The sequence below is a fragment of the Chrysemys picta genome, chromosome 1, assembly GCF_011386835.1.
Source record: "Chrysemys picta bellii isolate R12L10 chromosome 1, ASM1138683v2, whole genome shotgun sequence".
NCBI classification, from domain to species: Eukaryota; Metazoa; Chordata; order Testudines; family Emydidae; genus Chrysemys; species Chrysemys picta.
The window spans coordinates 293,426,354-293,447,193 of record NC_088791.1 but is presented as its reverse complement, the minus strand read 5'-3'; the positions used below and the strand labels follow the sequence as shown (position 1 = coordinate 293,447,193).

The 20,840-nt window shown below is 41.8% G+C and overlaps 1 protein-coding gene across 20 annotated transcripts in view; it reads left to right on the top strand.

The window, feature by feature from the left end:
• ENOX1 (ecto-NOX disulfide-thiol exchanger 1) overlaps positions 1–20,840 on the top strand; it is a 485,482-nt gene that overhangs the window by 222,748 nt on the left and 241,894 nt on the right. The window lies entirely within an intron of this gene.

The following is a 20,840-nucleotide window of genomic DNA, read 5'->3' as shown; positions in this document are numbered from 1 at the left end:
GGATGGGAGAGAGCAGGAACAACTGGGGAAATGAGGGAGGCTTCTCCCACCTCCCCAGGACCACCAGCACCAATAGCCACTAAAGGAACGAGTGGAGTCCCACATTTATAAAAAAAAATCTCCCACAAAAGCCAGGGAAAGGGAGGAGTGGGACAAGTCTGGGGGAGAGGATGGGATCGGAGGATCCCTAGAGGGAATACTGATGTTCACTAATTATGGGTGCCTCAATTTTATGGGAATCCCACTTGAGACACCGAAGGCCTGATTTTCAGAGGTGCTGAGTGTGACAGGGTGTACACACCCCGCATCAGCATGGAAGGAGTTAAGGAGCTGCTTTGGTCCAGCGCAACCTCGCCTGTCTGCACCTGCAAATAATGCCAGATTGGAGGAGGTGTTAAACAGTGGGATCTCTATTCAGATGGGAAGGAAACAGGCTGTTGAGCATCCCAGCTCTCAGAGAGGTCTGACAGCCAACAGAGCCTTTGCCCTCGCAGAAAGGAGAACACTAATCCCCTGGGTTAAGAAGGGGAAAGAGACTTATATCGGAGACCCACCCAGAGAACTCTGGGGTGATTGTGATAGTTCCAAGGCCCTCTGAAGTAAGAGAGGCCCATACCAGGCCTGAAGTCACCTGCAGGTTTTCTTTCTTTTCCTTCATGCTTTTACTTAACCTGGTTTGTTTGCTGACTTAGGACTGTTTGGTTTGTGTCATTGGGTACCCTGAGAGGGAAAGAAACAGCCTGAAGGCCTCGTCTGAAGGGTCAAGCAACAGCCCTGCTAGACTGAGATGCCCCGCAGCTCCTGCAGGGGTGGGGGCAATTGGACCTGCACACTTGTGCTTCCCACATAGCTCCCGAAAGGGGTGCTCTGCTGAGGACAGATTCACGACACTGAGCGAGCACCCACAGCTCCCACTGACTTGGGTGCTGAGGAAATGTGAAAATCCAGCCCTTGGTGTCTCACGTTGCTCGCTGCCCCCTCACCCCCCATATACTGAGGTTTGCAGAATTAGTGGACACTTATGACATGCTTTTCATCTGTGGCTTGCCCAAGGTGTCTCACAAAGTCTGTGACGGAGCTGCGGATTACAACCAGATCTCCTGACGCTCCTAGTCCTCTGCTTTAGGCACAAGACCGTCTTTCCTCTCTTTCCCATTGTGACTAAACACAAGTAGCAAATGGATCTGTATCTACACAGAGGCATTTTACTGTCATGTTCTATGTTTTAATCTGATTTTAAAATGTATGAATCATTTTTAATTATCCTATTTTTTCAGAGTGTAACATTATAGATGAGGCCTGTGACTCAAACTGAAAAGGATAGACACTGTAATATGTGATAACATCCTACATTCAGACAACTGCATTATAAGTGCATTTTCATCAAAAACACTAGCATTAATGGAAAAAGAAATAAACAAGTTAAATATGGAGATTTGCATATGTGTTGCAAACTACTCTTATTGCCTCTCTTAAAAGTCTTGCCTGGGGAGGTCTTGCCTGAAACAGATTAGGCATGCTCAATCTGAAAAGGGCGATGCAGAATGGTGGAGGGCAGGGAACTGCATGGATGGGCACATTTCTATGTGTATTAAAGTTGCATACATTTATGCATGATAAAGTCAAAATGGTTAGTCACATTTCCTGGTTTATGAGCACTTACCATGCAGCCTTTACATTCTCTTAATATAGGGATTTTCTGGTGGAATTATATTTTAGTTTTTTCAAGCCCCACTGATAACCATTTCTCATATGGCTAACTTCCATGTCAATGTGACCTCCAGAATGTGCTATGCTTTGACATAAAAGATATCATAAAAACCTATTGGAGCAGGGAGCCAGAGCACTAATTAGTCAGGTACAGCATGTTCTGTTTTTAAAAATATACGTAGTTTGGTGGTTTTCTAGTACTTTAAAAATTATTCGTATGTCCTAAAGCAGTGTTTCCCAAACTTGGGATGCTGCTTGTGTAGGGAAAGCCCCTGGCGGGCCGAGATGGTTTGTTTACCTGCCACATCCGCAGGTCCGGCCAATCGCAGCTTCCACTGGCTGCGGTTCGCTGCTCCAGGCCAATGGAAGTGGCGGCCAGTACGTCCCTCAGCCTGTGCCGCTTCCAGCAGCTCCCATTGGCCTGGAGCAGCGAACCGCAGCCAGTGGAAGCTGCGATTGGCCAGACCTGCGGACGCAGCAGGTAAACAAACTGGTCTGTCCCGCCAGGGGCTTTCCCTACACAAGCAGCGTCCCAAATTTGGGAAACCACTGTTCTAAAGGATATGAAATAATTTGTAAAAGCACTGAAAAGCCATCTAAGAGGCTGACTCCTTGATCTAGCAAGGTTTATGGTAGCTGCAGTATCTCAGGGCTTGTCTTCACATACAGTGCTACAGTGGTGCAGCTGCGCTGCTGTAGTGCTTTAGTGAAAACACTACTATGCGGACTGGAGAGCTTCTCCCATCATCATAGTTCAGCGTAGTGGTGGGCAACCTGCGGTCTGCGGGCCTCATGCAGCCCATCAGAGTAATCTGATTGCGGGCCGCACGACGTTTTGCTGACGTTGACCGTCCACGGGCATGACCCCTCGCAGCTCCCAGTGGCCGTGGTTCGCCGTTCCTGTCCAATGATAGCTGCAGGTTGCCTACCATTGGCGTAGTTAATCCACCTCGCCAAGAGGCGATAGCTACATCAACAGGAGATGCTCTCCCATCGACACAGGACTGTCTACACAGGAGGTTAGGTCAGTATAACTACGTTGCTCAGGGATGTTTCACACCCCTGAGTGACATAGGGCAGGTCTACACTACAGGGCTAAGTCGACCTATGTTACGCAACTCCAGCTAGGTGAATAACATAGCTGGAGTCAACATACCTTAGGTCGACTTATTGCGGTGTCTACACTGTGCTGGGTCAACGAGAGAAACACTCCCATCGACTTACTTTACACTTCTCGTTCTGGTGGACTACCGGAGTCGATGGGAGAGCGATCGATGGTCGATTTAGCGGGTCTTCACTAGCCCCGCTAAGTCCACCCCTGGTGGATCGATTGCCGCACATCAGCCCCCTGGTAAGTGGAGACAAGCCCATAGTTATAGGTCTGTAACGTAGACCTGGCCTCAGGGTGGTGCATATGAGGACATTACATCAGAGCGAGAGTGAATTGGCCACCTCGGTGATGGACATAATATGACAATTAAAGAAGAAAAATACATTTTGAAGTAATATTGTATTGAATGGATTTCTTCAATAGCCTGCTGAGGACCTTCCCCACACATTAGTAAGGTTACTTTACTTTTACAGGTCACCTTCACATTTTCAGGAGAGGGGCCTAATGTTGGTCCTAACTGCCACACCCTACGTTTGGTACAGCCTGTGTTTAGCAGCTGATGTAGAAAGGCACCAATTTTTTCTATTCCATCAAGCAAGACAAGCCCGCAATTAAATTGTTTTTAACTGGTGTGTATTTATAAATTTCCTAATAGGCAATCCTGGAAAGTGTGAGCTTTACAAGAGAATAAATAGGAACTATAATGTTATTCTTTTAGTCTGCAATTGTCTGAAATACTTGTCAATAGAAATAGTTGCATACATTTGTCTTCATTAATCATTTCAAGGTGTTGCACTGTGATGCAGCTAGCCTATCCGTTCACAGGCACTTTAATTTTCCAATTATTGTACCTGTGGCTCAGAACAGATACTGATTAGTTTCACATTTTGCTCGATGGGCAGCTTAATGTTCTTGTCACCTTATATTGAATTTTAAATGTTCAGAGTATAACAGAATGTCAGGTGTGTTCTACAGACTTTTGGGTCATGCTCAGTAAGTTACTGAATACAGTACTGATAGCTTTCTGAAATAACGATGAAAGAACAAGGTATGGAGCCAGAATCCTATCACAAAGGAAACGATTCTTGTAAAACGGGTGTGAATGATTTCATGTTTCATTCTATTTCACATAAGAGTTCTTAGGTGAACATGAAGATAATACTGCTTGGGTCATATCACAGCATTAGTAGTAAGGCTTATAAAATCAAAGAAAACTGTGATTTGTTTTTCTGTGTTTACACATAACTAAAAGACATTTTACAAACTGTTGTACTGAGATGTCTAGGAGAAAATATACACTTTGAAAAGCCCTAAATATATAGCTTAATTTCATAACAAATAAAAATGTTGCTTGCCTACACTTTGTCAATAGTATACCGGTAATGACTCATTCATTCATTATTTTGAAAATTGCCATTAAAAAGGTTCCCTTCAGAAACACAAAACCACATTGAACATCTGCTGTCTAGGTAGTCATTAGATCTTTTTGCTTTGCTTTTGGCTAATTGCCTGGGAGTGAAATTGAAGCATTTACTGGGACTTAACTTTGTGCCAGTATTAGTAGTAAAGATGATGTAACATTTTGATAAAAGAATGGGAAATGTGAAGCATGTAGCTTCCCAAACATAAACTTTATTTACTGGTCTCTGGTGTAGTTTGTTTGCCTATAGTATTGCTCACACAACTGATAACAGAAAACGTATTTAATAACTACTCAGTGCTAATATGCTGTAGTATGCATGACTGCCTAATTTAATTTATCTCTGATTAAGCCTATTATGTTTGAGATCACTTTACAGAAGAGACTTCTTTTTGCCAGCTGTAAGCTTATTTGAACTGTAATATAAGTTAATAATGTGTGAAATAACCAGTGGTGCCTGCTTCTAAATGTTAATTTTACCAAATGACTTCCTGAGTTAGTACATAGACAGCTCATCCTTTGCAATGTAGTTAGTATGTTTGGACAAGAAGACGGCGTATTTAATAAGGCAGGGGGTCAGGTGAATGATATTTTTGCTGATGAAGAGCAAAGAACAACAATCATGGTATTGCTAATGGTGACACAGTGTCTATTTGGTGACAGGGTAAATTGAGGGCAAATGGTTGCAAGTAGTTCAGCTATGTCACTACATTTATTCTGTTAATTTGAAAATGTTCATTAAACGTGTGCTTAATGAAAGAAAACTGCAGTAAGCACACAGTGCAGTCACCAATACCCAGAACAATATCAAAAGACATAAACTAAATAAAACGATCTGAGGGGAAAAAAACAATCACTGAGTTGGTTAAAAAGCAAAAAACTAAATGATGGGTAGATTTGTATCTGGAAGGCTGCCCTTTTGTGGGATCCTGGAATTGTCTCAAGCTGAGTATAGAGCAAACCCCTCAGAGTGGCAAGAGGAGGAGTGAAAGAAAACTGCAGGAACTTAGGATAAAGGGAACCCATCTCTCACCAAGAAAACTGCTCTTCCTCAGGAAAGGAAGAGGACTGTGTCTCCTTCCTCCCACGGAGAGGAAGGAAGGAAAATAAAATATGCTCAGCACAATATTTGCTTTTATTCTTCCATCTGCATTGTGGTTACCATGGTCTGCAGGTGGAGAGTGCATGTTCTGCGAAAAGAAAGGCATGGTTTAATTTAGAAATGTGCATTTTATGAACAAACATGAACATTGCTAGTGCCATAGTGATTTTCTACCACAACTGCCTCCTAAGTAATGCTTATCCTTCCTGGAAGAATCTGTGCCCCTGACTCTGCATAGATATGAAGTGAAATGGAAAGTAACTGGTACTGTAAGTGTAATACATGTCTGTGACTACACAGCAACACACACTGAAACTCTAGCAGTTGATCCAAGCCTTATGACATCCATTGCGAATGAATAACTGAACACAGCAATACAAAACATCACAACAGACAGCAAAATAGGCTGTGATCCATCCCGCAAACTCATAAGCTTGTGTGTAACTTTACTCATATAAGTTGTTCCAATGACTTTGGACTGCTTGAATGAGTGAAGTTTTGCATGTGCTCAAGTGCTTGCAGGATTGGAATCATAGTCACAGCTGTTTCAAAGCATTGAGTGCAAGATGTAATGCCAATAGTTCAGATACAGTGTAAAAAGACTGATGGCATCCTGTCACTTGCCTGGCATGAAGGGAAAATTGTCACACACAATTTCCTTTTCATGTCATTCTTTCTCCCCCATGCAGACACCTCTGGCATGTGATAACATACGGTATGTCAACCCAATTGTTCACATTTTGTACATAGTATCTCATTTATTTATAGGTCAGTGGTTTGTGAGTGAATCAAATGGGACTCTGGTTCTGAGTTCAAGACTTCCCTTCCCTCAGTGGTATGTATCACTTCTGGCTCAGCTTATGTGAGGTCCATCAAATGCTAGTTGACAGGACAAAGGTTTGGCTTTTATAGCAATGGATGTCTGAATATGTCTATATTACATGATCAAAGACATAAATGAATGTGTGATGCAGAGACCAAGTTTCTAGTGTTAAAAACTATAAAGGTATTTTATGTAGGATCCTGTACCGAGATTTCAGGATATTTGTTCTATAGTATTTGTAATATCTTGTATTTGTCCAGAATAAATCAATCAACACATCTTTGAAGGGAATAGCTAGTGGGAGCCTGCTCTTCACATCAATCATGGATGTGACTGATAATATTATTAACATTAACTGAATGTTTGTTTCAGGTAGTGTCAGTCGCAGAGGACATATTAGATCTGTTCTCCAGACTCTATTCTGGCTTTTGATTTGTTTTCAAGTGCAATTCAAAGTGTGGGGGTTGATTTGTAAAGGCCTAAATGGTTTGTGCCCTGGCTACTTTAGAGATGGCCTTTATTTCCCTATGCACAATCACAACTGTTGAATCAGCTGGAAGTGCTAGCAGACCTGAGATTTGAACATCTAGCAGCTGGAGACAGGATGTTATTGTGGGAAGGGCCTTTGGTATCAGAATTGCATTGCTTCACTGGCTTGCCAGAGACCAAGATTGTTGACCCACAGTGGAAAGGGCATCTGTTTTCTCATGATTTTGCCTAAGCGTGAGGAGACTATTCCTCTTCCTGTATTTGAGCAGGAGTTTATTTAAAACGAAGATAAATGATCAATTGTGGAGGGCTTTTTTTTAAGCATAGTTGCGCTCTGAAAGGTGACTTTGTAAAAATGCCACTGTGAGCTTCCTGGTTAATGTCTCAATGATTTTCATATCAAATGCTTCGTTTAGAAATGAAAAGATGTTACGCTCTATACTAACTACCAGCCCTGCAAACTCAGTTTGGGATCTGAGAGAGAGCACTCTTTTTTTCCCATCTTGTTCATCATCACCAACATAAAGTTACTGCAGGCTAAATTCGGTCTCCTTTACACCTGTGCAACCCCGTTGTCTTACAGTTATGCCCTCAGGGAAACCTGTGAATATTGATTGCTGTCAATGGATTTTGAAAGAGGTAACTGTTTGGAATGTAGGTAAATATTTTTTTATTGCTGTACATGAAGGAATAGAATTGGCAACTCTTACTCCCTTAGGTTATGTCTATACTCCGAGCTAGAGGTGTGATTCCCACATACTGGTAGCTTGATGAGCTAGCGTGAGTATAAATAGCAGTGTAGCCATGGTAGCACCGGCAGCAGCAGCAGACATGCGGCTAAGTCATGCCGTGTACAAACCCGCCTGAAACCTGTATGTATGTACTAGACATGGCTCAGCCATGCCTCCACTGCCTGTGCAACTGTGGCTACACTGCTATTTATATCAGGTCCCGAGTTCATAATGTAGATACAGCATTAGGGTATAACTTCACTTCAGTGTTCACTTGGGGACGTCTGAGCACCTGGCTTAGTCTAAGCCACGTGTGAGCAGCCACTGGTGCTTCACTCACTCATGTGAGCCTGTAGGACTTCTGGAGATGTATCCTGAATTTCTTTGTGCTGCAATAAGCTGAGCCACTCTGATTCTTTCCCAGTGAATTGTGGGGGAACTTGTCTGTCCTGGGGGCACTGTGAAATTGTGAGAAATCATTGGAAGACTGTCAGCACTGAGTGATTTGGCCTGTGTTCACACTGCAAAGTGGAGGTTACCAGTCCAAATGAAAGCAGCACCTGGGCTTTTAGCATGCTAGCTAGCAACCAGCTAGCTCAGATAGAAGGCATCATTTAACTCCAATGGGAGGGTTTTGTGTGGGGATGGAAGCGGGAATAGGGGCAACCACCTCTATAAGAGCCCCCACTAACTCTGCAGTAAAGACATACCCTTAGGTGTGTTACCTTTATGATGCTAACAAGCAGTAAAACAAACACAAATATTAAGTTTAAAATAACAAAACAAAACAGGGAAACCCCCCAAAACTTTTGACATTAAAGTCAGAAAATCTGACTGAATGTATACAGGGAGTGAGTCCATTGAATAAGATGGTACCTTTTTTACAAAGATACTTTTCAAAGTAGACCACATTTTAAATGTGGTGAAATATGATGATGGACCTGTATGCAGAAGACAAAATGGGTCAAATATATCTCTGTTGTTATGCTGCTGTTTTGAATTTGGCCCAATGAAGGAACCAGTATACATATGACAGAGAAACAAATATTTAAAAAGCACCTAGAATATAGTGGGCATTAACTTCCTTCTGGTATAATAATGACCATTTTTATAGAAATATGGATTTTTGAAACTCTACCTCTAATCTTATATATACACGGAGCTGTGGTGACCTAATAGGCAGATTATGCTATAATTTATATACCACTCCTGTTGGTATATAAAAAACCCATATTTGCCAGTTATGCACATTTGGCGCCAGGTAGATAGAATTTGGTTCATATTTACTCTTCCTGTGCAGAGGAATTGTGATGGAAAACAATACAGAAAAAGCATTTAAGTATTAGCTATCCATACATTTTCAAAGAGTTTTACACTTTTAGCAGGGTAGTTCCCTGGTTGTTTGGAAAATATACCCATTAGTACATGCATTATTTCTGTACAAAAGTCATTTCTGTACAAAATCCATGTTAAGTATTCTCAGTTCAGGTTCTCTTGCTCTTTCTCTTGCTGAGTTCAGCATAGAAGCCAGCTAGGTATCAAGAAGTGTTATTGCTCTTCAGAGGACTATTGGAAACTTTTGGGCTGCCTGCCTCCTTCCCCTCCCCCATTTCTTTCCAAATACTAGCTGAATTGAGATCCCCAAAATGTATCATTTGACAGCAGAAATGTTAGCCGATAGAGCCAGAGAATCACAGGTGGTGTGTATCTAACGGCATAGAACATTAAAGGCTGCTGAGCCATTGTTTTGGCCTAAATTTACTTTTAAATAAAGATTAGCAAGGATAACTTATGTACAAGGCTGTAAATCTGCTTAGTATTCCATGACTGTTGTAGGCAAATAATGCTTCCTAAACACGGTCTTTGAACATTTCCGAAGCTACTCTTCTAAATGATTAAGATATAAAAGCTAATAGGACCATTTCAGCTGAGAAACCAAATGGTCTTCAAGATGTTAAAATATAGAAGGAAAAACCCCCAAAACATACCATATATACTACTTAACCATGTTATATTACTGCTTAATAGTATATACATATGCTTTTTAAAAAGTTACACTCCATAAAATGTCTTTATGAAGTGTCTATTTTGGCACAGGTTCTTAAGATTTACCTTCTGTTTAAAATTATAAATAAAATCTCTTTCTAGGTTTCACTACTTTAGGATTTATTTCTAGCTTATTATTTCAATTTTCATCTAATATAAAAAAAACCCACACTGGGGCTCATGAAAAAACAGACTTCAGTGAGGAATAAGATGTATTATCTACCATTACAAAAACTGTATTTGTTTGATTTGATAAAATTATGAAAACAATAGATGTATGAAAGGTCAGGGTTTTTTTTTACAGCAGTGGGGTTTTTTTAAAAAAGAAAAGTACTGCTAGAGAAAAGCCTTTTATACATAAAATGTGGTTTTATTTTTTTAAATTTTCATTGTAAATATTACATAATGCTTTCCTTTTGTTTTCAATAACCTATCAATCTAAGTAAGGTAGCATATTATTGTTACAGACACAAAACCATATGGTAGGGATAAGTCTATTATTTATTTTGAAATAATTCACTATTTCCCATTTCTTTTCAAACTGGTCCAAGTTCTGTGATGTTCTTGCTGAAACTTGCTCTGTTATAAGGTTTACTTTGATCGGGTTGAGCCATTCAGTTCTTTGTGGTCCTGCTGGGTTTGTCCATGCCATCAGAAATGCTTTTTTGGCCATTGCTAACAATAGTAAGAGATCGCTTTTATCCATATTATGGCATTTTAACATTTCAGCAATGTCTAGGGTACACAATTGTGGTTTATAAAGCACAAAAATCTCCAGCACACCTTTCACTACTTGTGTCATTTCTTCCCATGGAAACAGAAAACTTCTTGTAATTTACAGTTATTGCAAATGGTTGGTGTTTTTTTTTTTTCATATTGTATCATATAAACCTAAGAAAATAAAGCTCCTATGGAGTGTAAAGTTCTGAATTTGCATATGTGCATTATTTCTGGAAATATGTTTAATTTAGTAAGCCATAACCATAATAACCTGCGGCCTGCCAGGGTAATCCCCTGGCGGGCCGCGAGATAGTTTGTTTATATTGACTGTCTGCAGCCACGGCCGCCCACAGCTCCCAGTGGCCGCGGTTCGCTGTTCCCGGCCAATGGGAGCTGCAGGAAGTGGTGGCCAGCACGTCTGGGTGGCCTCAGGCATGGGGCCAGTAGCAGAGCCCTGGGCATGGGCTGGGGGTGCTGCAGCTCCCCCAGCACTCTTAGTTCCCGTGCCTATGCTTCCAGAATCCTCTGCCTTCTGTCTTCCTTCGCTAATGGACAGGCAGAATCTCTGAGATCATTTAGACATTCTTCTCTTTTATCACCCTTCAGAGTCGCATGGTACACAAGTTGGCCTTGTATACCGGAGACATCCTAGCTGTTATAACTCAGCCAAAACAATCAGTCCTAGGACGCATGTTCATTTTCATTATCTGAGTCAGATGCCACCAGCAAAAGGTTGGTTTTCTTTTTTGGTGGTTCGGATTCTGTAGTTTCCTCATTGGACTGTTGCTCTTTTAAGACTTTTGAAAGCATGCTCCACACCTCGACCCTCTCAGATTTTGGAAGGCACTTCAGATTCTTAAACCTTGGGTCAAGTGCTATAGCTATCTTTAGAGATCTCACATCGGTACCTTCTTTGCGTTTTGTCGAATCTGCAGTGAAAGTGTTCTTAAAAGGAACAAGTGCTGGGTCATTATTCGAGACTGCTATAATGTGAAATATATGGCAGAATGCAGGTAAAACAGAGCAGGGGACATAGAATTCTCCCCCCAAGGAGTTCAGTCACAAATTTAATGAACGCATTATTTTTTTAACGCGTGTCATCAACATGGAAGCATCTGCTTTGGAATGGTGGCTGAAGCATAAAAGGGCATACGAATGTTTAGCATATCTGGCATGTAAATACCTTGCAATGCTGGCTACAAAAGTGCCATGCAAATGCCTGTTCTCCCTTTCTGGTGACATTGTAAATAAGAAGAGGGCAGCATTATCTTCTGTAAATGTAAACAAACTTGTTTGTCTTAGAGACTGGCTGAACAAGAAGTAGGACTGAGTGGACTTGTAGGCTCTGAAGTTTGACGTTGTTTTGTTTTTGAGTGCAGTTATGGAAAAAAAAATCTACATTTATAAGTTGCAAATTCACCACACAGAGATTGCACTACTGCACTTGTATGAGGTGAATTGAAAAATACCATTTTTTTGTTTATCTTTTACAGTGCAAATATTTGTAATCAAGAATAATATACACTTTGATTTCAAATACAACACAAAATACAATATATATGAAAATATAGAAAAAATCCAAAATATTTAATAAATTTCAATTGGTATTCTGTTTAGCAGTGCGATTAAAACTGTGATTAATCGTGATTAATTTTTTTAGTGAATTGCTTGAGTTAACTGTAATTAATCGACACCCATATTTTTCATACATTCAAGTTGATTCTGCTACACTTGAAAAGACCTAGTATTGCTCTCAGCTTCAATGACAAATTTCATGACCTTACAGTGACAGTGGTGAGACTTTCAATGGCCTTTGACTTACAGCTATTCTAAGGTGGCAGTCATGCCTTAGGCTAGGAGTCTGTCATGGAGGTCACATGACTCTCCGTGACTTCTGCAGCAGCTGGTGCTGGCTCATGGGCTGCCCGAGCTGGGCAGCCCCAGGCCAGCAGCAGCAGTTTGGGTGTGTGGGAGGTGGCTCAGGACTAGGGGCAGGAGGATGGGAGGATGTGGGGTGCATTTACTTTGGGGTGGGGGGCTCCCCAGCTCCCACTGGCATGGTGCCCCCACAGGCCCCACCCCCTGCAGCTCCCATTGGCTGTGGTTCCCAGCCAATGGGAGCTGCAGCAGCCGGTGCTTGTTGCGGGAGTAGCGGAGCCCCTGCCCTGGCCTGTCCACCGCCTAGGAGCTGCAAGGACACAGAGCCGGGTAGGAAACCCCTGCCAGCCCTCCCCCACTATTACCAGTGGGGGCCCACCCAGCACCCACGGCCCCCCATCCCACCCCCTCAGAGCCCCGGTGGATCCCAACCCTGCCCCCCCACCAGAGCACCTGTGGACCCCTGCCGAAGTTTTAGTCGCGGCAGGTATTTTTAGTAAAAGTCATGGACAGGTCACGGGCTCATGAATTTTTGTTTACGGCCTGTGACCTGTCCAAGAATTTTACTAAAAATACCCATGACTAAAACGTAGCCTTAATCATGCCCAATGGAAGTCTAAAAAGCAAAAACAAAGAAACCAAAAAACCCCACACACAACTGTTACACACAAACACACAATTTGTTAGAAAACAGCAATGGAATGTACAGACAACATAGAACAACTGGGCATAAAATTAGTGGCATTTAACCCATACGGGTTATTGCTGCTTTTGTACATAAAGTAAAAAATGAATCTGAGGTTACCCCAACAGTTTCTGCTGAGATCAGACCAGCATTACATTTTCCTGCAAATTCTGACTTTTTTAAAATTTATATTTTGAACGTAGGGTACATTTCACTTCCACTTCAGGCTAGTTCTCAATGTAAATTTTATAGTAATATATTTAAATATTCATTTTTAAGATGACACAAGACACTTCATACAGCCCTCTAGACCCCAAAGTAGAAAAAACTATTAGATATTACTTTAAACTTTAATCCATTCTGGGTTTCATGAAATGCTTTATCTGTAATGCTGTTTATATTAATCATTATAAATATTTTATCCTTTCCAGAGAGGATGTGCTGACATATTGTCTCATTAAGAGAGAGAACTTGGCTCAGCTACTTTAAAATGCTTGCTTAACTTAAAGTTAGTACCAAAATGTGCCAGCAGAGGTGTTACTCATAGGATTGCCAGGTATCCAGTTTTGACCAGAAAGTCTGGTTGAAAAGGGGACCTGGCAGTGTCCAGTCAGATGTACTGCAGGCAGACGGGGGGGAGGGGAAGCACCAGGTCATCAACCCACGCCAGCTCCTACTTAGCTGGGACCACCTCCTACTCGCCTCCCATGGGCAGGCAGACAGCAGGCTCCATCCCAGCCCTGGAGCAGAGGAAGCCCAGCTTCAGGGGAGAGAGGTAGAGAGGATCAAGCAACAAGGAAGGGGGAGAGCAGTGAGCGATGATAGGGAGGGAGCGAGCAGGGGATGGGGCTTTGAGGGAAGAGGCGGCACAGGGTGGGGCTTTGGGGCGAAGAGGTGGGGTAGGAGGACCAGATGTTCCCATTTTATAGGGACAGTCCCGATATTTGGGGCTTTGTCTTATAGGTGCCTATTACCCACAACCTCTGTCCTAATTTTTCACACTTGCTATCTGGTCACCCTAGGTAGGGAGTTCAGTTTTCAGAAATTAGAAAGTTAGCAACCCTAGTCCTGCAGATAATAAAGGGAAGAATCTGGGTAGAAGAACATTATTGTGCTGTTTGCTTGCTTGGTGTTTTTTAATTTGCAGAAAATATAGCTGACTTTCAGTTCAGCTATACAAATATAGGCAACAATCCCAGTTCTAAAAATGGCAAAAGGGGGGGGTGGGGGGAAAGCAAGAGCATTAAAGTATGAAAATGTATTCAAAAGCAGATGGTTATTTACTTGTCCTATTGTTTGTATACCACGTTATAAAGAATGGTACTGTTGGCAGGTTTGGCCTAGCAGGACTGAGCTAACAGAAATGCCATAGCTATGCTTGGCTTATGACAAAGAGAGGGAGAGAGCAGAGAGAATGGTCTAGGAGCTTGAGCATTGAGCTGGGAGCCAGGAACTTCTGTTTTCTAATCCTTGCTCTTCTACTCATTTGTGTGAGCCGGGATATGTCATGTAGGGCCCGATCCTAATACTCTGATTCATACTGAGTAGTACACTGATCCTCAGGAAGTCCCGTTGATCATAACAGGACTACTCTTACAGAAATTACTACTCAATATGGGCAAAAGTTTTAGAAGCTAGAGTTAAATCTTGGCTCATTGAAGTCATTGCCTGGCCCTTAGTTGTAAATAGGCCCAAACCAAAACGCCAGACTCACACTGCAGATCTATTGTTACCTTTGGGTGGGCTAGAATTCACTTCATTGCCCTTCTCCAGTGCCTAAAAAACCCGACTCCCATAGAAAGTAGCTGGAGACCCAGAGTTCAGTCTCTAAGGATTTTCAGCAACGATTGCACAGGGTCAACCTCCCCATATTCAAGTCCCAAAAAGAACTAAAATGAATTTAATTAAAAAAACTTCATAAAAATCTTACAATAAAGAAACAATCTAATTTTTACATCATAACATGGCTATTTTATAATCCACAGACATTATCGTCACAGTTATACATAAACATAAATAAAGAAAACAAATTAAAATCTGCACTGTTCAGTCCCCACAGAAATACAGTGAGAAGAAACTGGGAGTTCCCAAAATCTTAGGTGTGGTTCACCTCAGTCTCAGTTAAGAGTCTTTGATCACTGAATCTATACTGTCTGCTGAGTCTAAAACATCTTCCCTCCACTTGCTGGTAGGAATCTTCAGTTGGAATCCATGCAGACTCTTCCTCTGCTGAAATCACTGTTAGCCAGTCAGCTGACTGATTAACCCAGGGGTCAGCAACCTTTCAGAAGTGGTGTGCCAAGTCTTCATTTATTCACTCTAATTTAAGGTTTCGCGTGCCAGTTAATACATTTTAACGTTTTTAGAAGGTCTCTTTCTATAAGTCTATAATATATAACTAAACTATTGTTGTATGTAAAGTAAATAAGGTTTTTAAAATGTTTAAGAAGCTTCATTTAAAATTAAATTAAAATGCAGAGTCCCCCAGACCAGTGGCCAGGACCCGGGCAGTGTGCGTGCCACTGAAAATCAGCTCGCGTGCTGTCTTTGGCATGCGTGCCATAGGTTGCCTACCCCTGGTAACCAATCACTTAGGGCTGGTCCACACTGGGGTGGGGGATCGATCTAGGAAACGCAACTTCAGCTACGAGAATAGCGTAGCTGAAGTCGACGTTTCCTAGATCGAACTAAGTTTACTTACTGCGGGTCCACGCGGTGCAGGCAAGCTCTCCCGTCGACAGCGCTTCCTCTTCTCAGCAAGCAGGAGTTCCGCAGTCGACGGGGGAGCGCTTCTGGGATCGATTTATCGCGTCCAGATGAGACGCGATAAATGGATCCCAGAAGATCGATCTCTACCCGGCGAATCAGGTGGGTAGTGTGGACCTAGCCTCAGTGAAGTGTACAGATTTAAAGAAAACCCTGTTACAAGAAAATACAAAACTGAGAATAGCAAAATATAAATGACTCCTTCCCCATTGCTACATTTAAAGAAAAGTTGGTGAATCAGACTAGTTGAGACAATTTAACTAGAACAGTTTGGCTAAAATCAAACAACATTCAAAGCATACAATTAAAATAGAAGTTGTTATTTTTCCCTCCCAATTTCCCCTTGCTATAATTACCATTGCCCATGCTCCCGTTAGAGGGTTAACACTATGCTGCAAAATGCTTCAGAGTTAGGGACAACAGCCTGCTTTCTGCTCCTGGGCTCTCCTTCTCCCAACACAGGACACATGGCCCTTTGTAAAGCAGCTGCTCTGACTGCTTGCCCTCATGGAGTCCCAACAGGGAACCTGTTGGAGCAGACTCATAACTACCACATCCAATTCCAGAAGCTTCTGGATGTGGAGTGATTAAGCTGCCTAGCAACAATGACCCAGACACAATTTATTCTTACCTCCCCATAATGGGTCTCTTAAAGAGATATCTCCCTAGTAGGCACATGGGTTATACTATCACATCTCTATAAGGGCCACAGCATATGGTCAATATATGTGTCATACAGTGATATCATGGAAATTAATGTTACCACACTTTAAAAATGTATGTTGCTATATTAGTGTTAATTGCTGTTACCACTATTTAAACTCCAGTAAGATGTACTAGTTACAGGATGTATTTGGAGTAAAATGAACATGATTCATAGTATTTTTAAACATTTCTATATTGTAAATATTACAGATATACGTGTGTGTGTGCTGCTTTTCATTTGTTTCCAGTAAATCTATCTAAATGTAAGGACTGAGTTTTAAGCAATCTATTTCTACACGTCTAAGACAACAGACCTTTCACTTAAAGAGCCTTGAAGCAACTGCATGTACTTCTTAGGGACCTGATCCAAAATCCATTAAGTTGGTGGTTGTCACCTCATAGTCTTCAGAATACTTTGGTCAAGCCCTAACAACAAAACACATTGTACAAGTTTTTGCAATGTATTCACAAATGCAGGAACACATTGTTCAAAGTATGATCAAGCAGCTTGTGTGTGGATTCTCTTTGCTCTATAGTATTTCATGTAAATGTTTATTGGTTTACCTTTCAATTAGTATTACCATTGACTATCTTAATGGAACATCTATTTTATAATAAATTCATCTCCCACAAGTACTGTCAAATCTCTACAGCTGGAACAGATTGTTCCAACATATTTATGTGCTTTTTTGATTAATTACAATTATTGTTTATTGTGTACATTTTTAAGACAGATTACTTGCATTCCATGGAGCAAGAATAGTATACCATTTGACACTAACACATGCAGTCTTATTAGCATGAATATCTGTTAGAGTTTTCTACTTGAGTAAATCATTGACTTACACATAATAACTTCTTACTGGATGCGGAGCTTTCCAACCCAATTTGCAGCAGCCTCATCACCAAAGTGCAGAGCCGTCAGATCACCATCAACCATCAGTGATGTGAAACATTCGGTCTTTGGTCACAGCTGCATGCGAGAGCCTCTCATTGGCCCCAGGTGTGACGTTTGGCTGCACATTGATACTGGCCTCTTCAAAATTGGTTCAGAAGGGCCTGTGAGTGCTGTGGCAAATAAAAGCAGGGCAAACACATGGTTGGGTCAGTTCTAAGAGACTGGTTTCTGACATCAGCTGCAGACCATTCTTCATGCCACATCAACATCACAGAGAAATCTGATCAGGGCAAGTGGGCCCAGAATGGGTGCCTCGACAACTAGTGTTCTCTTGGGTGGTCGAAGAGGTCTGTGTATACTGGTAAGCTCAGGTTTGCCCTGATCTTCTCAACCCTTCTGGTTGTAGCATCCTCATGACAGATGTGTGGAAGAGTGATGTTGCTTAACACAGGGTGCCACAGTACAGGTGTGGGTCGAATCATCCCAGTTATGATGCACATGCTTGAACATAGCTGTGTGTCAATCAACTTGACGTGAGATGAATGGAGCCAGATCACAGCACAGTATTCTGCTGCAAAGTAACAGAGGGCTAAACAGCATGATCAGAGAGTTTGAGCATTTGCTTCCCATGAAGTTCCAGTCAATTTGTTTAGAAGGTTGTTACATGACCTCAGGCAATTTTCCTCATGCAGTTAAGATATGTGAGAGATCTATCTAGGGAAACTCCAAGGTAGACTGAGTGGCATTCATGTTACAAGTGATGTACATTGAGAAAGATATTCAGCTCTTGGTCTGCTCTGGCACTGTAAAGATGGAACACACTGAAAACAGTCTTGGTCACACTGGATTGTAAATGCATCAACTACAGTATTCAACCATCTTAATCAAATCAGTATTTAGGGTGTCTTCAAGTTCTGGGAATGACCCTGCATGGACACCTAAGCAAGTGTCATCTGCACACATGAAGTTGCGGGACTGCATAAGTGGAAGGTCGTTTGTATACAGGTTGAAAAGCATTAGTGCCAGCACAGAGCCTTGGGGTTGACCACTTGTTTGTCTTAGACAATAAACTTACAAACAAACAAAAATCTAAATTAAAAGAATGGCAAGGTTGTAAAGTCAATCACTCATAAATTAGGAAATGCCATCATTAAGATTTTTCATGCAAACCTTAGTTTGGCTCTCTTGTGCATATGCATTATGATAATCTTACTTAACATCACATAGGAAGTTGTGGTAGAAACAGAAATAGAACCCAACTCACCTGGATTTCAGTCCAGTTCTTTAATGGCAAGATAATATTATTGGTAGTTTTACAGCTCTCTGTGCATCCTGTTCCTGTAGAATGATATGTGATCATGTGAATAAAAACTGTATATTTTTGTGTATTCACAAAGGGGCTGTATTATAGTTGTACAGTCAACCTATCTCTGGTATTTCCTAACTTTTGAGTGATTCATTTTGCAGCCTTAACTTTATTTTCAGTCATTTGTATGTAATTGTCTAGGGTTCTAAAATAGCAAACTGAAAAATGAAATTCTTTCACATGGAACCATATTTTCCTTCACATGGGTCATCAAAGATATGGGTTTCAAACCCTGTTATGCCCATGGGACAGACTTCTATTACTTGACCTAAGTGTCCTGGATTCTATTCATGGCTCTGGAAAGGAGTACATTCTAGTGGTTACATAGCACAGCCAAGCATATGGATTTGACCACATTCTGAAATGCAGTATGGCAAAGTGGATGAGACTTATGCCATATTAGAGTCCTAGGTTTCTATTCACAGAAAACATTCTACAAATACATTAGAAGTAAGAGGAAGACCAAGGACAAGATAGGCCCGTTACTCAATGGGGGACGGGGGGGGGGGAAATAATAACAGAAAATGTGGAAATGGCAGAGGTGCTTAATGACGTCTTTGTCTCGGTTTTCACGAAGAAGGTTGGTGGTGATTAGATGTCTAACGTAGTGAATGCCAGTGAAAATGAGGTAGGATCATAAGAGGCTAAAATAGGGAAAGAACAAGTTAAAAATTACCTGGACAAATTAGATGTCTTCAAGTCACCAGGGCCTGATGAAATGCATCCTAGAATACTCAAGGAGGTCATAATGGACCACAAGCTAAATATGAGTCAACAGTGTAACGCTGTTGCAAAAAAGCGAACCTCATTCTGGGATGTACTACCAGTAGTGTTATAAGCAAGACATGAGAAGTAATTCTTCTGCTCTACGCTGCTCTGAATAGGCCACAGCTGGAGTATTGTGTCCAGTTCTGTGTGCCACATTTCAGAAAGGATGTGGACAAATTGGAGAGAGTCCAGAGAAGAGCAACAAAAATGATTAAAGGTCTAGAAAACATGACCTATGAGGGAAGATTGAAAAAATTGGGTTTGTTTAGTCTGGAAAAGAGAAGACTGAGAGGGGACATGTTAACAGTTTTCAAGTACATAAAAAGTTGTTACAAGGAGGAGGGAGAAAAATTGTTCTTCTTAACCTCTGAGGATAGGACAAGAAGCAATGGGCTTAAATTGCAGCAAAGGCGGTTTAGGTTGGACATTAGGAAAAACTTCCTAACTGTCAGAGTAGTTAAGCACTGGAATAAATTGCCTAGGGAGGTTGTGGAATCTCCATCATTGGGGATTTTTAAGAGCAGGTTGGACAGACAGCTGTCAGGGATGGTCTAGATAATACTTAGTCCTGCCTTGAGTGCAGAGGACTGCACCAGATGACCTCTCAAGGTCCCTTTCAGTTCTATGATTCTATGATGTGCCTGAAGTAATTTTTTGTAACCTATCAGGTACTTCATCTGTGAAATGCGGGGGAGGGAGTTAATATTTGTTGGCCTTCTAATCCAAACGAGATCTTGCTCAATAATATGGTCTGTGAAGTGTACAGAACTATTAATGCTAATAAGTGAAAGACCGGAACTCATGATCTCCTTCTGTCTCCCAGCCCATTACTTTTTCCACTACGCCAAAGAAGCAGATCCTACTGCCATGGCAAAGTGATGTCTTGAACTCAAACTGGGGGTGGAGCCAGGAAGCATGGTCAGTGCAGGGTTTTAGTAGCAAGCCTCTAAAAAGCTCTACTGAGCTTGTGCGAATGCATTGTGAGAGATTTATATCTTGCCCCAGTCTTACTGGATTTTCATAGAGGCAGCAAAAAGCACTGATACTAGCATTTGGCCCAGGGGTTCCCAAATTTGGTTCACATCTTGTTCAGGGTAAGCCCCTGGCAGACCGTGAGATGCTTTGTTTACCTGAGCGTCTACCGGTATGGCTGCTCGCAGCTCCCAGTGGCTGCGGCTCGCTGTTCCCGGCCAATGGGAACTGTGGGAAGCGGCGCGGGCCAGGCCACTGGTTTCCACAGCTCCCATTGGCCGGGAACAGCGAACCGCAGCCACTGGGAGCTGTGAGCGGCCAGACCTGCGGACGCTCAGGTAAACAAAGCATCTTGCGGCCTGCCAGGGGCTTACCCTGAACAGGCCATGAACCAATTTTGAGAACCCCTGATTTAGCCCCATTCCAAATGTCAAGTTCCTACTCCAAGCCATGACGGGACCAGAGTCCTTTAAAAAATTGGTTGAAAATATTTGTTAACATTGGCAAAATTACCTGTTTTTCTTTAGAGTCTTTTTCTTAAGCAGATCAGTGTGGGGTTTTGTTTTGTTTTGTTTGGGGTTTTTTTCTGAAACTTTCAAAAATAAAAATATATATCAGCCTAACTCAAAGCCCAAGCTTGGAAAAATTTC